The 13707-nt window shown below is 31.6% G+C and overlaps 1 protein-coding gene across 1 annotated transcript in view; it reads left to right on the top strand.

Annotated features, from left to right (window-relative positions):
- The window catches only part of LOC107455861 (uncharacterized), a 259904-nt gene that overhangs the window by 228972 nt on the left and 17225 nt on the right, over positions 1-13707 (top strand). The window lies entirely within an intron of this gene.

Here is a 13707-nt window from a genome sequence, read left to right on the forward strand (position 1 = left end):
TGTAAATGATTCAAAGCAGAGATACTGAAGCTATATGATACAAGCCCATGAGGGTTAGAGCAGCATTCAAGAAAAGTCAGAACTTCATGAAACAGTAAAAACGTATAGGAAAATGGAGAAATATATTGAAAATTGATTATAAAGAGCAAACCATGAAGTAAATTTGATCATTCTAATGATTGGAGCTTGCTGATATCATGACAACGTCTTTCATTAGAACTGCAAAAAGGGGGAATGGAAAAAAGAAATAAATAATATACAAGCTCTAATTAAAACCTCTTCATAACTTGCTTCAAACGCTGATAAAATCAGTTTTATATTCAAATGGATTTCAAATACAACAAATGCTATATTGATGCACTTAATTTTACTTCATAAATCATTAATTATTACATTGATTAACTCCTCGCAGGACATGTTTCTATAAAAATTACATTATTTAAAAAAAAAAATAAACATAATTGAATCGTCAATAAATTTAAAAACATACTTAATATTTAGTGTATATTTTTTTTGGAATGAGGGTAAGAATAAGTTGACCACTAACGACGGAAAATTAGATTATTATGGTATGCAATGAAATTGAATAAGTTTTATAATTTAAACTAGTCATTAAATATATATATATCAATTAAAATTTCAAAAATAGAATTTGTACGAAAGATAGCATCGTTTTTAATAGCTTTTGGAAGTATCACAAAATTCTTTTGAAGCTGTTTAATAGCAAGATTAGTTTTTTTTTCTTTTTTTAATTAGTTGTATTGTTACAATCATTTAAGATTTCCTTATTATTAGGAATAAAATGTTAAAATTAAATAGAAATTGAGTAGTTAATCCCATTTTGTAAAGAGATCTAAAGTTAAAAAAGTTTCGTTTATGAGATTTTATTTTGAACATAGCTCGAAATGCATATTTTAGAAAATGGACATAGCTAGAGATGATCGTTTAAGAAAATGGGGAAGGCTCGAAAAACGAAAACGATAGTTTTGTAAATCTGTTTTTGCCTTATGTTGAAGAAAACTCATCCGAATCTTCTTCTGTTGAAGAAGTTAAGTACTTAGTTTCTAAGACTCCAGTCTTAGCTGACAATTCACCATGGAAGAAACAACAGAAAAATTTGAAGAAAAAGTTTTCGTATGTTTAAAAAACTAATATTTGTGACTTAAAGATGCCAAAAGATCTGATTTGAAATCGCACAGCCTATGGAAATAACATCTCTCTCCTTCCATCCTATCTAGGCCTCTCAAACGAAACTGGTTAAGTCTAAAAATCCCGATATTATCAGTGAGTTATCAAAGTAATTCTTTAAGGCTTTGATTAATGCACTGCTTTTTGATACGAATGAGGAAATTTCTTCGGTAGAGAAAACTGGCATCAATATTTCAAATAGTATCCAGTTCATGAAGCATGTAGGTCTGACCTATCGGCTTGATCCCATTTTCTTGACAACGTTTCCTGGGACTGAGAAACAACATGGCAGATCCAAACTGAACTCTGCTTGATAAATCAATCTATATTGATAGATTTCATGGTGTTTAATACCTTATTCAGTACTTTGAATATCAAAAATACGGCCATGATCAATCTAAATGTTCTAAGACTACAATGCATGTGAAATGTGCTGAAAATCAACTTTATTATGAAAACGATTAAGATGTCAACACGCCTCCTAAAAGTTGTAATACCATTGGCAAGCACTCTGCAATTTTTCCCGAATATGCTGCTCATCCAATGAGAAAGATTCGCAAATCTACAAAAAAAGAAAACTGTAACAGCAACTAAGTTGAAAGATGGGAATAATAGAAATCATTGAAGAGCTTAAAGAACATTTGAAAATTCGAGAAGTCCAAAATTTATTTTAATCATTGAAGGACATTAATTCAGTTTTTACCTTTTTTACACCTTTTTTACCAGATATATATTCTCTAATGAAGGATGCTGTTTCAACTTTTCTCGCTATCTTCGTTCTTTTGCTACTTAATTCAATATTTTGTTGACATTTTTCCTTTGGTCATTTGAAACTGAAAGAGTTCCCAGTGATTTGAAACAGCGTAGCGACCTATTCGTGATGTAAAACACAAATGGGTAACAGATTTAAAAAAAAACTACTTCACATTTTACTAGTTACTATACTCTGCATTTATGTTATTGCAAAAGCAACGTTCCCAAGGATGTTAAAAATTTTAATGTTAGAAGTAAATTCTTAGTTTATTACAATACTTTAAAGTCAGGAAATATTTCTAGGTTAGATTGTCATTTCGCTGCTTCAAAACTAAAACGACACATCTGCAGGCATAATACGTTTGCAGATGTGTCGTTTCAGTTTTGAACCAGCGATATGTCTATATATTCTTAAAAAATAACATATTATGGTTATCCCGAATTTATTACAGTACAGAGCTGCCAACTTTCTAGGCTCTTTGGGAAAATTTCTTCATGTGTAGTTTATGTTTTAATGTAGGATTCTTCGCTTTTTAAATTTGATTTAAACTCATTTTACCACAGCGTGTAACACTACATTCACTCACCACTACATGCAAATGTCTCAAAAGTTCAATTAAAATGTCATTTTATTTAATCTATCTCATAATGAGACAATTAAAATGCAGGCAAATTTTGTCTAAAGTCTGAAAGCCCTAGTTTATTTTATTATATACCACCAAGTATTTTTTTTTCAAGAAGTGTAGTAGTTGCCAGCTATGACCGTATTAATACAGCAAAGATGCCAACTGCTCCGGACACGCCAAAATAATTAAAAAAAAAAACGGTAAATAACTACAAAATAAATTTTGCAAATATTTGACTATTTTTGCTTGCTTTTTAAAAGGTATAGCATGACTTAAGTACTATAAAGTGGTGAATTTTGTTAGCCTAGGAATTACTTAGAAATAGTGGTGGATAAAAATCTATTAAATTGCATTTATTAAACCAAGAATCACTATTGATAAACTATCACTTTAAAATAGATATTTGCAGTTCGGAGCAAGTTGGCATCTCTGATACAGGGCTGGCAACTTTCTTCGTTTTTTGTAAAATTTAATTCTAGTGGTTCCTAAGTTGAAGTCTTAATGTGTTATTTTTTTATTCATTTGAGCTAATTTTTCCCACCACTATAAATAATTGATTAAAAAGTACTTATGCAAAGTCCCTCTGTTCTACCTTTCTCGTGGTGAAGCATGTAATGTTTTGGCAAAATTACCGAAAATTCTGAAAGCTTTGGTTTTTAAACGTCTGTCACTCTAAAAAGTATAAAGTTAATAGTTAACTACTTTTTGAGCACACTTTTTGAATTTTTAAGTCCCATGGGAAACAAGAATAATATTGATTCCAAGGACAAAATGTAAACTTTTATATAGATAACTAAGCTTACCAAACCTTTCGAATATATTGTTATTGACATTATTAAAGAAATAGATATCTATTCAATAAAAATTCGTTGAAGTGTCAACAAAATATAACTCCTTTGTTAGTTTCAGATAGAAACTCCTCATTTTCGTTTCGAGTTTACTTTCTTTAGATAACAATATTCAGTTAACTTGAAAAGATAAGAAAAATATGTCTTTTTGGATTTTTTAACTGCCGTCCTTTAACATTTTCCCCAGAGCAAAACCAGTAGAAACCAAAATAAGTTAGAGGGATATAAATTAAGTCAACCATATTCCCAAGCGTCTAGTTTTCAATTGCACTTGCCATTTAAGAAATAGAGTAAAGAAACGTTGCAGACAAAATGAAATCTATAAGTAAGACATTGGTTTTTATGTTCTGTTTAATATATAAAAGTAATAAATATTTATTAGAGCTATTTAAAGACATATAATAACTAAATATAAAGACATATAAAGATTATAATAACTAAAGTTGAAACAACGTGAAAAACTAAAATAAATGCGAAATATCAATTTTCCATTTTTTATAAGTTCTGAGAACTCAAAGAAATAATTAAATATGTAATATCTCAAGAAGAACACTTCTGTTTATTTATTTAAATAAATTATCATTAATGCTCGTATAAATTTTTATTAGAATATGTACTTTTTTACTTTTGTTAGTTGAGATGATGGAAATATACTATAAAAAAGCAAGAGCTTAAGCACCCAACGTCCTTTTTTGAGGACAGTTTTATTTAAAAAGTAAAAGAAAGAACGAAATGCATAAAAACTCATATTGTACGAGTATTTCCTGATTGATCCATTTGCCCATTTGTGCCTAGGATCTTTTAAAACCGCACACAGTTGTCTGAGTTGAAAAAAAGCTGACTAATAGTGAAAAGAAGGTTATTTTTCGTATTGATCGTAACTACTTTTGATTATAATGTAAACACAAAGAAAAAAAAATGCGTGAGTTTTGTCTACTTAAATAACCTGCCGAGCTTACACTTTTTTATCATCACGAACCAAGAATAAAACAAATGAATATATTTTGGAGGCACAGATTTTAAGGACAGCAATTTTTGAATATATCACAAAATTGATATATCACAAATGAATAAATCACAAAATGGATATATCACAATTGAATAAATCACAAAATAGATACATCCCAAATGAATAAATCACAAAATGGATATATCACAAATGAATAAATCACAAAATGGAGTACCATGTGATTAATATCCAATTAAAATGTTGCTGAAGTACCTGATTTTCGCTCGTGGTTTTCACGGATTGAAAACCTTTATCTGATCTATTAATTTAACTATGAAAATATAACATAAATATTTCAATTATCTGTAAGTAATTATGGTGGGGTAAATTATTGTAAATGAAAAATATAACTTCTAAAACGAACCAGTGAAGAGAAAATTTATTATTAGCAATTTGAATATTTGGTAAATATCTTTTATGAAAAATTCGATTCGATTCACGCAATTTTATTTTTTAAACAATAATTTGCATTTCAGCAATACTAATAGTATGCATTCAATAACTATGTTATGAAAATTATAATAAGAAATTCTTAATACATTTCAGCCATCAATCCCCAGATTTAGAAACTTATATCATATGGAATTTTTCCAATTTAAAAATGTGACTATACACAACATTTAAACTAATAAAACATCAACTTTCACTTCAGAATAACAGAAAGGATAGACCCTTTTTTAAAAAAAATTGAATCCACTTAGCCCCAGCCTGGTCTGTTTAGTCTAGCTGGGCTCCTGAGGCCAATAATGGCCCTTTTCTCATTCAACCTTTAATGAGAACTTAAGCAAACACAATAGACAGATTACATGAGATGCAGCAATTAAATGGCACATGTTACACTCAGACGTGGCCACAAAAGTTTGTCTATATATAGAGAACACATGGATTAAAAATGTGGTAACTCATATTTCTTACAGTTGCCTACCACTTTAACTTAATAAGAGAATTTAGCGAATACTTCGAATCCAAATGTAAATAATTATTTACTATCTACTATTTAGAGAATATAGGTTCGACATGACAAATCCAGAAGATTAGATACTTGTGCAGACACTTTTTTTTCCTTGAAAAAAAGGCATGGTTCTCTTATGACGACGCTAGCAAAGATGCCAGTTGCTCTGAATTGTGCAAAATACTTAAAAAAAACGGTATAGAACTATAATTTTAAATTAGTAGATTTTCGGTTAAATTTGACAATTTTTTAAAACGCTCAACGCGGTATAGTTATAATAAAGTGGCACTTCACATAACACTTTGAACTATTCGGAAATAGTATTGAGTAACACATAAATCGGTAATATAAGTCGAATTTACTAAAGCAAGAATCTTACTGTAAATATACCAAAAAATATTTAACCTAAGTCCGGAGCAAGTTGGCATCTCTGCGCTACGCTTAAATGGGTTAATACCTAGTGACAAAAAAGTGGTTTACATGTAAAAACCACCTACAAGGGGAAAAAGTGGTATTACATACTTGTTATGCTAAGAGGGAGCCGAAATGGTTGAGGGGACAGAGGGTTTGCTTTCAATGAGGCGAACCAAGCTCGATTCCCAGCGATGGCTGGTCAATGTGATTTCCGCAACCGGCTCTCACTGACAACAGTGCGGACGTAAAATATCCTCAGTGGTAGATGGGTCATACGTTAGAGTCCCCTTGCCGTCAGGCTAACCGTGGGAAGTTTTCGTGGTTTCCTCTCCATGTAACGCTAAGGTAGGTTAGTTCCATCGAAAAGTCCTCCAAGAAGACTAATTTCTCTCCATACTTAATCCAGGAGTTCCCTTGTCTTCTGGATTGGGCTCAAAATTACGAGGTACAGAGTTGAACATTAGTAGTCATAAACCCAAAATTGAGTCGGCAGTTCAACGACGGTTATAAACTAAAATCCCAAGGGATTCACTTTATTCCCTATTTCTGTAGCTTTAAAATAGCGTTGCACTTTCATCAACATCATCAAAATTTATATGGTTCAACAGGTCGTTAACGATTCATTTCCCATTCATCTTGATGTTTTAACTTTGACATGGTTATTTCTGGTTACTGGAATCCAAATTGGAGTGAAAAAAAGAATTATATTTTGTATTCTAAACAAAGATGCGGTGCTACAAAAACAAGCCGCCGTTGCCCTCAAGTTTATGTCTTCTTTCAGGTTTTCAAAAGTAAAAAATTTCATCTCATAACTCCACTTTCGATAACCACCAACTAACTTTCCCATGCTCCTAACTGACAGTTGGGAACAATTCAATTACTTTTACTTTGCATTCTTAATTTCAGGACTGGGGGGATTCGCCCGTCAGTCCGACCGTTAATAAAAACTTTATGAAAATCTTCATGTTAGAAATATATGCATCTCTTCATCCCGAGGATCCATGAAGCTGAGATAAGTATTAATTACGTGAAAAAAACGTTAAAATGCCCCTAGGTTAAGAGCATTTAAACGTTTCGACAAAACGTTTTATTTTCGTTTCAAATGATAGTCTTAAATCCGTTAAGTAAGTGTTAAAATTTGGGTTATTTTTATCCTAAAAATGACAATTTTATTCCTTTTTTTTGTCTATGGTGAATTTCGTAACCAATTTTTGACGTAATTTTAGCCTAATAGGTTACGTTATTTTAATCAATTTATTAACATTTATTTTCGGTTATATAAATTTCGTCCTTTTACCAAGAATGCGAATTTTAACCAAACCCATAAGATTTTTTTTTTTTTTTTTAGTATTTCCATTCCATTCTTATTTTGACTGCAATAAATTTCATAGCCAAATTTCGACTAAAATTTGACGAAGTTGGTTTCTTTTATAGCATATTTTTACGTTAATTTGACCAAGATACTGATGTATTTTTGTCCATGATACAATTTACAATTTATTACAATGAATATTAACGTTTTTTTTTTTTAAGCTCGAGTTTCTTTTTATTTTTGATATATGATGGTCGTGGTGTATCTTATAATAATATTCTTAAAAAAAAATAAAGGGGCAGATATTTTTTTGAAGTAATTTTGTTCACTTCTTTAAAAAAATTACTGATATCGTAAGAAGAGCAAATGAACTGAAATCATTACTACTATGACAAATTTCTTCACAAATACTGCGATGAATTTACACAAACTCGAACAATACATAATAATAATACATAATACAATACATAACTAAAATGGACTAAACTTCCAACAAACATGACTTTTTATATAAGCTTTCGAATCATTTACAAGTAATGATGTGAAAAATAACCTGAAATCAAATTTATAAGAGAAAGAATAATACATTAAGGCATAAACTTAGTTATCAGTAGAAGAAAATTTTCCCAAAAGCGTAGGAAGTAGACAGTCCTGGAGATGTAGACAAACCTGCTTGTGCTTTCTAGATAATTGATTTAACATGATCTTTACAGTTGAATTTCCTGTTTATGACCTGGCAAAACATTTTGGGCTTTTGACAATAGGGATGGTTTCGTTAAAGAGAACAATTTGGTTATTTGGGAGGACGGAGCATTGCACCATGACTGATGAACCAAACATAAATATTAACCAAATAAATTGTGGCAGTGCAGACTACTTGGTTTCTACAAAATAAATCTTGAGAAATTCATGTACTACCACATTTTTTTTCCTTTGAAGAAGGTAACTGTTCTTTTAACGCTGTTTTTCGAAACTCTGTCGCCAAAGAAAATAAAAAAGCCATAAATAAAGTGCCTTGCACTTGAAGCAATGCGATGATTTTAAACTATATATTTAATCTTGCAGTGAAGAATTTTCTGGGCTTTAAAACAGATAAATGACTTTTTAAAAGTTATCAAACTTTTTTAAAATCGCCTATTTAGCGATATTTTTCCACCTAGATGAAAATTATCAAAATCATTGCCTTATTCTCAGTTTCTGCAAATTTTTATGAGCCCAAGTAAAGCAACATTAAAGTTTGTTTTTAAATATTAAAAAATTAGACCACAAGGGCTTTTCATTTTCACAAAACTGTGGCTTTTTTCCACATTGCCGTTTTGCGCCATTTTTAAAATATGCGTAAAGAGCGCTGACTTTAGATAGGCTAAACTTGGCCTAACAGTCACGAGGAGCAGTTGCAAACTAACTAGCAGTTAAAAAAATAGCATATAATTTACAAAAAAAGTATAAATTCATATTAAAACTTTGCATTCAAAGTTCTTTCAGCTGTTAAAAAAATAAACGCAACCACTACTATTTTGAAAGATTTTATTACAAATTTACCTTCTAATACCCGGAGATCACTGAATGAAGTGGTAACTAAACATTAAGGGGAAGAAAATTCACATTTAGAGTGGTGACTGACTGTCCCTCTCGAGTGCAAAGGGTAAAGACGGAGCCTTCGAAAAACAGCCTTAAACGAACGTTCGTTCGTTCGTTCGTTGTTTTAGAACTGGGCATCTGCGGCCTAAATGGCCCTTATCCCATTCATCATGAGAAATCCCAAAGGGACATACATAGGAAAGTTGTATTGGTGGTTCGGAAAAGAACCTGAAATGCGATAAAATAATGAAAGGCATCATGAAAGATGTAGCAGGCTTGATGGTGAGGCTCCTTATCTACGTCTTTAGGGCTGAGAGCAGGGAGATGAGTAATGAGATGATTTTCTCGTCTTTCAAAAGTTCCTGAAGTTCTTTGATGATCCTTAGGAACTTCACTGCACTGCTGGGGGCATCTTGTGGTCTACGCGTGAAGATGCGATGATTTCGCCTCGGCCGAGCACCACAGCCCGTAAAACAGGCCGGATCGCCTTGACAATTGATGCATGTGGCTGGAAGGGAGAGAGGCTTCACGCACTTGTAGGTAAAATGTGCTCCTGCACATTTCATGCAGGCTGGATCACTTGAGCATGTTTTTTGTGTATGTCCAAATTTCTGGCACTTGTAACATTGGATGGCGGAACGCCCTCCATTAAATTTCTCGATTAGGACTGGAAAGGACAGCAGATTCTCTGTGGAAATAAAGTCCCGATCTTCTGGGAAGTCATGGAGTATCACTAGAAAAAGTGGGAGGAGCTTGTATCCGTTGTCATGCCTATTTCTTAGTTGCTCTATCTTGATGGGTCGTCGACCATTGTCCTCTATATCTTTCCGAATATCTCCTTAAGCGAACGTTTTGATTGATTGATTGATATGAGTGGAATCTCGGTGTTAAGCGCGAAGCGCTTCTAACCGATTCATCTATACTGTTTTGGCATTTAGTCCAGAGGTCATATACAGTTCAAAGTTCTAAGTTAGGATCAGATAATAAGTCCATGATGAGGTGAGGCATGAGTTGATTCAGTATTACATCAGTTGTATGGGGAATTCCCCTGGATTAAAGTTGTGAGAAGATGCAGTACGTCTTGGTCCTTCAGCAAGTCTTTAAGTTCACTGATGAGGTTAACAAGTCTGTGGGCTGTAGAAGTAGGCGTCTTAAGCGAACGTTACACACAAATGGCTTGCATAACCAAGGATACAACAATTCTAGTGGTAGCTACTTTAATCTTTTATTGTATTACTTTTGTATTCATTTAATCATATTTTCCACACCACTACACATAAATAACTTAAAAGTTCATACGCAACGCAGCACCACTTTGTTTCGGACTTTAAAATACTAGCAAAGTTACCAAAAATTCTGAAAACTATGGATTTTTAATGTCTATCACTCAGTAAAATGTTTTGCGAAAAGTTTAGAAGTTGGATGTCATGCACATTGCGAGCGGTTAACGTAAGAATAAGTTTTTCAAATTCATACGATCCATACAAAAGTTGTAACAAAGCTTCTTCTCTCCCGCTCTGTTTTTCAAAGAAATTATCAATTAGTGATTACACAAACATAATTGGGTCAGTACATATATAATCAGTGCTACAATTGTTCCTTGAAAATTTTCGTTTAATTAACGTTTTAGTTATAGTGACACGTTTCTTCAAGCTTTTATGAAATCTTGCCGAATACTTTTTATTCAAAAGTTTTATTCTTTAACAGCTTTAATGAATTTTTCAGAAAAGCTGCCCGCGTGCAGTGGGTTAACATCAATATTTACCAATACAATAAAAAATACCACTAGCTATCGAAAGATGGACCTGGAATGACATAGAAATTTTTTACAATTTGTCGTTATTTTTGGTCCATTTTTATATTAAAAAATTCTGACTAGTTTATTTTTTTCTAAAGTTTGTGTAAATTTAAGTTGTAATTTTGAAGTTTACGCAACGCATAAAATGCGGCGCATGATTCCCTTGTGTTGTTAAAGTAGACTCGATTCCATTAATGCTGAAAATGGGTGACTTTACATTTTTTGCTACCAAATGCTTTATGGTTTCTGCAGACCCAATAATTATCAGAAATTTTTGAAATTTTCTTGCACGCTAAATCATAAACTAAAAAATACGTAAGTTTCTGCAAAAAAAAGCGTTTTGCGATAAAAAAAAAGCAGGGATGATGCCACAGGCGACTAAGAATGTAAGAGGTGGTAGAAACTCAAAAATTTATTTTTAGATATTTAATATATTAAGTTATTTAAGCGGAACTATCATCATGACTTGAATTGCAAGTTATTCATATTTAAAACAAAAATATTCCGTTTATTTGTTTTCAATCATAAATTGAACGAAGTATGGCAGAAAAAATTAGCTCATTTAAGTCTTTTGGAATAATTTTTTTCTTTTTATTAGTCACCAGTACCTATAAGCGAAGCTTGAGGGGTGGCATACTTTTCCTTTTTAGAAAACCGTTCGTCACAATTTTCAGTTTTATACATACATTTACACATAAATATACATTCATATAAAAAAATAAGCATACATATGTATATAAAACTTAAAATATATTAAAACATTTCTAAAATCAATTTTTTTGCTACTAATTTTTCGTACAATCACTTGGAAAATCCATTCTCGGAAAGAGTGAAAGTTTGCAGGTATGCGATTTCTTATTAATTTTTATCATTCGTTTAGATCAGTGATTCTCAACCACTGTGCCGCGGCACTTTTGTGTGCCACCAAATTCTTAAAATGTGCCGCCAAATATTAGAAATGATACAATAAAAATTAATGCTCTTTTTATTACAAGTGAAGTTTAAACTAAAGAAAAGTGTATAGATATATAATATTATATATATACTTTTTATAATTTTTCCACGCTTTAACCACGTGAACATCTCTTTGTGGGCGATTGTCTTGTCTCTGACAATCTTAAAATAAGAAGGAAGTGTTTAAATTGTCTTTGACACACAATTTTAAATAATGTTGAAATTAGTAGGAAATTTAATGACTATTAAAATTATTAATTAACAAAGGCTAAAACAAGCTAAATACTAACTTCCAAGCGAAAATAAAAGCTAATCATTAAAGTAAGCTATGCAATTAATAGTTATAAAAACAAATTAACAAAGGATAACTAGCAAAAAAAAAATAAGCTAACATAATTAGCAAAAAACTAACTAACAAGAAATCACAAAAAATAATAATTAATGTAAAAAAAACTAACAGTTAATAACTATGGAAAACAAGCTCACAATTAATAACTAGCAAAAAAAAACTGTTACTGACTAATAAAAAATTAGTCGAAGGAAATAATTAATCCCTTAATAAATGTGCTTTTGCAGTACATATTATTTTATTTCACATTCAAAACTATTATCACAAACTATTTAACACAGTTTATTATAGGTAATTAAACAACTTTTAAACTAATTTTTTTCATTGTGTGCCGTCAATTTTCGAAATCTTTAAAAGTGTGCCGCCGCAAAAAAAAGGTTGAGAATCACTGGTTTAGATGTTGAAGTTGACTAACTAACTACAATATATCCTGAGTCTACCATACTTCCCATTTTGAATATATATATATATATATATATATATATATATATATATATATATATAATATAAAAAAGAAAACTATTATTGGGAAAAACCACAAGTCTTCCTCAAGACACATCTTTTGGTTTAATTTAAAGCGATATTTCTGAATAAAGACCAATTATCCTAAGATAAAAATTATTCTTTATATGCGTAGATATCGCTAAGAAATTCAGTTGAAAAAGATCATGAAATAAAAGAAAGCAGAAACTAAACTTACTGCCGTGTAGAAAAATGTGGTTTAGGTTTAAAAGTAAAGTACTAATTTAACAGTTAACAAATTTCGCGAAGAAGCAAAATCTTTAAAGTTGTTCTTATAGCTTGAATCTAAACTAAAACTAAATTCAGTGGTGCGACAGCCCATAGAGGACCAAGTCGTACCGTGCCCATCTCAGTTTTCTTGACCTTGGGCTCTGGGGTTCAGGGGCAGATGTTCCAGTCAGGGGGTCAGCCGTACGCGGAGCCCCCAGTGTTTAGTTCCCAAGCATAATTGATACTCATTCATCGACCCACTGAAGGGATGAAAGGCTGAGTCAACCTTGTCCGGCCCGAGGATCGAACCCAAGACCTGTGGCACGGGAGCGCGAAGTGCTACCGCTCAGCCTTCGGGCGTCTATAGCTTGAATAGAATAAAATAAAATTAAAAAAATATTTTTGGTCAAATATATATAAATATGTAAAAAAGTAAAATGGAATCATGAATAAACTAATTATTAACATTAAAAAATTGATAATATAAAAAATAAAGCATTAACATCTGCATAGCATTATATATCCGAAAGACAGCAATATCATAGCATTTTCTGCCAAAAACGGAATAAACTGAGAAAATGATCACCTTTTATCGGACAACAGAAATTCAGAAACGATTGGTAGAAGGTTTTCTCACGATAATTAACTGAAAGAATTGGGAATGAAACCACTCCTTATACACTTTGCCTGTTGCGATGCATTATTATAATGACCTTCGGGACTTATTTAATAGAGTGGTTTTGCTTGTTACACTTGTGGTTATCTTGTGGGATGTATTCCCAAGAGTTCTAGCTACTAAACCTAAAATCCATAAAGGTTTTGTTCCAAAATAAACTATGGATTAATACCCTCTTAAGCTACATAATGGAAAGTAGGTGACAAATTGCAAATCGGCTTTTTCGTAAACCTAAAAATAAAACGCCTCCCCCAATCCAGCTTGAATGATGATTTGTGTCTAATCATGTAGATCTTATGAAATAAGATCTGCACGACTACACCCATTCTTTTGGCATTAGCCTATTTGTTAAATACCTAAAGTTAACCCTGGACTAAATTAATCTTGCGTTAAATTTTTGATTGCTTTTTGGTGAGGCAGTATTGTTTCGTGCAAAGTTGAGTCAACGAGATTAAAAATGAATCATGGGTTTTAGAAAGTGAGAGAGATTCTGTAATCAGTTTCATTTAACTTTG

This window comes from Parasteatoda tepidariorum, chromosome 12 (genome assembly GCF_982258835.1).
Source record: "Parasteatoda tepidariorum strain Cologne lab strain chromosome 12, Ptep-v5.0, whole genome shotgun sequence".
NCBI lineage: Eukaryota > Metazoa > Arthropoda > Arachnida > Araneae > Theridiidae > Parasteatoda > Parasteatoda tepidariorum.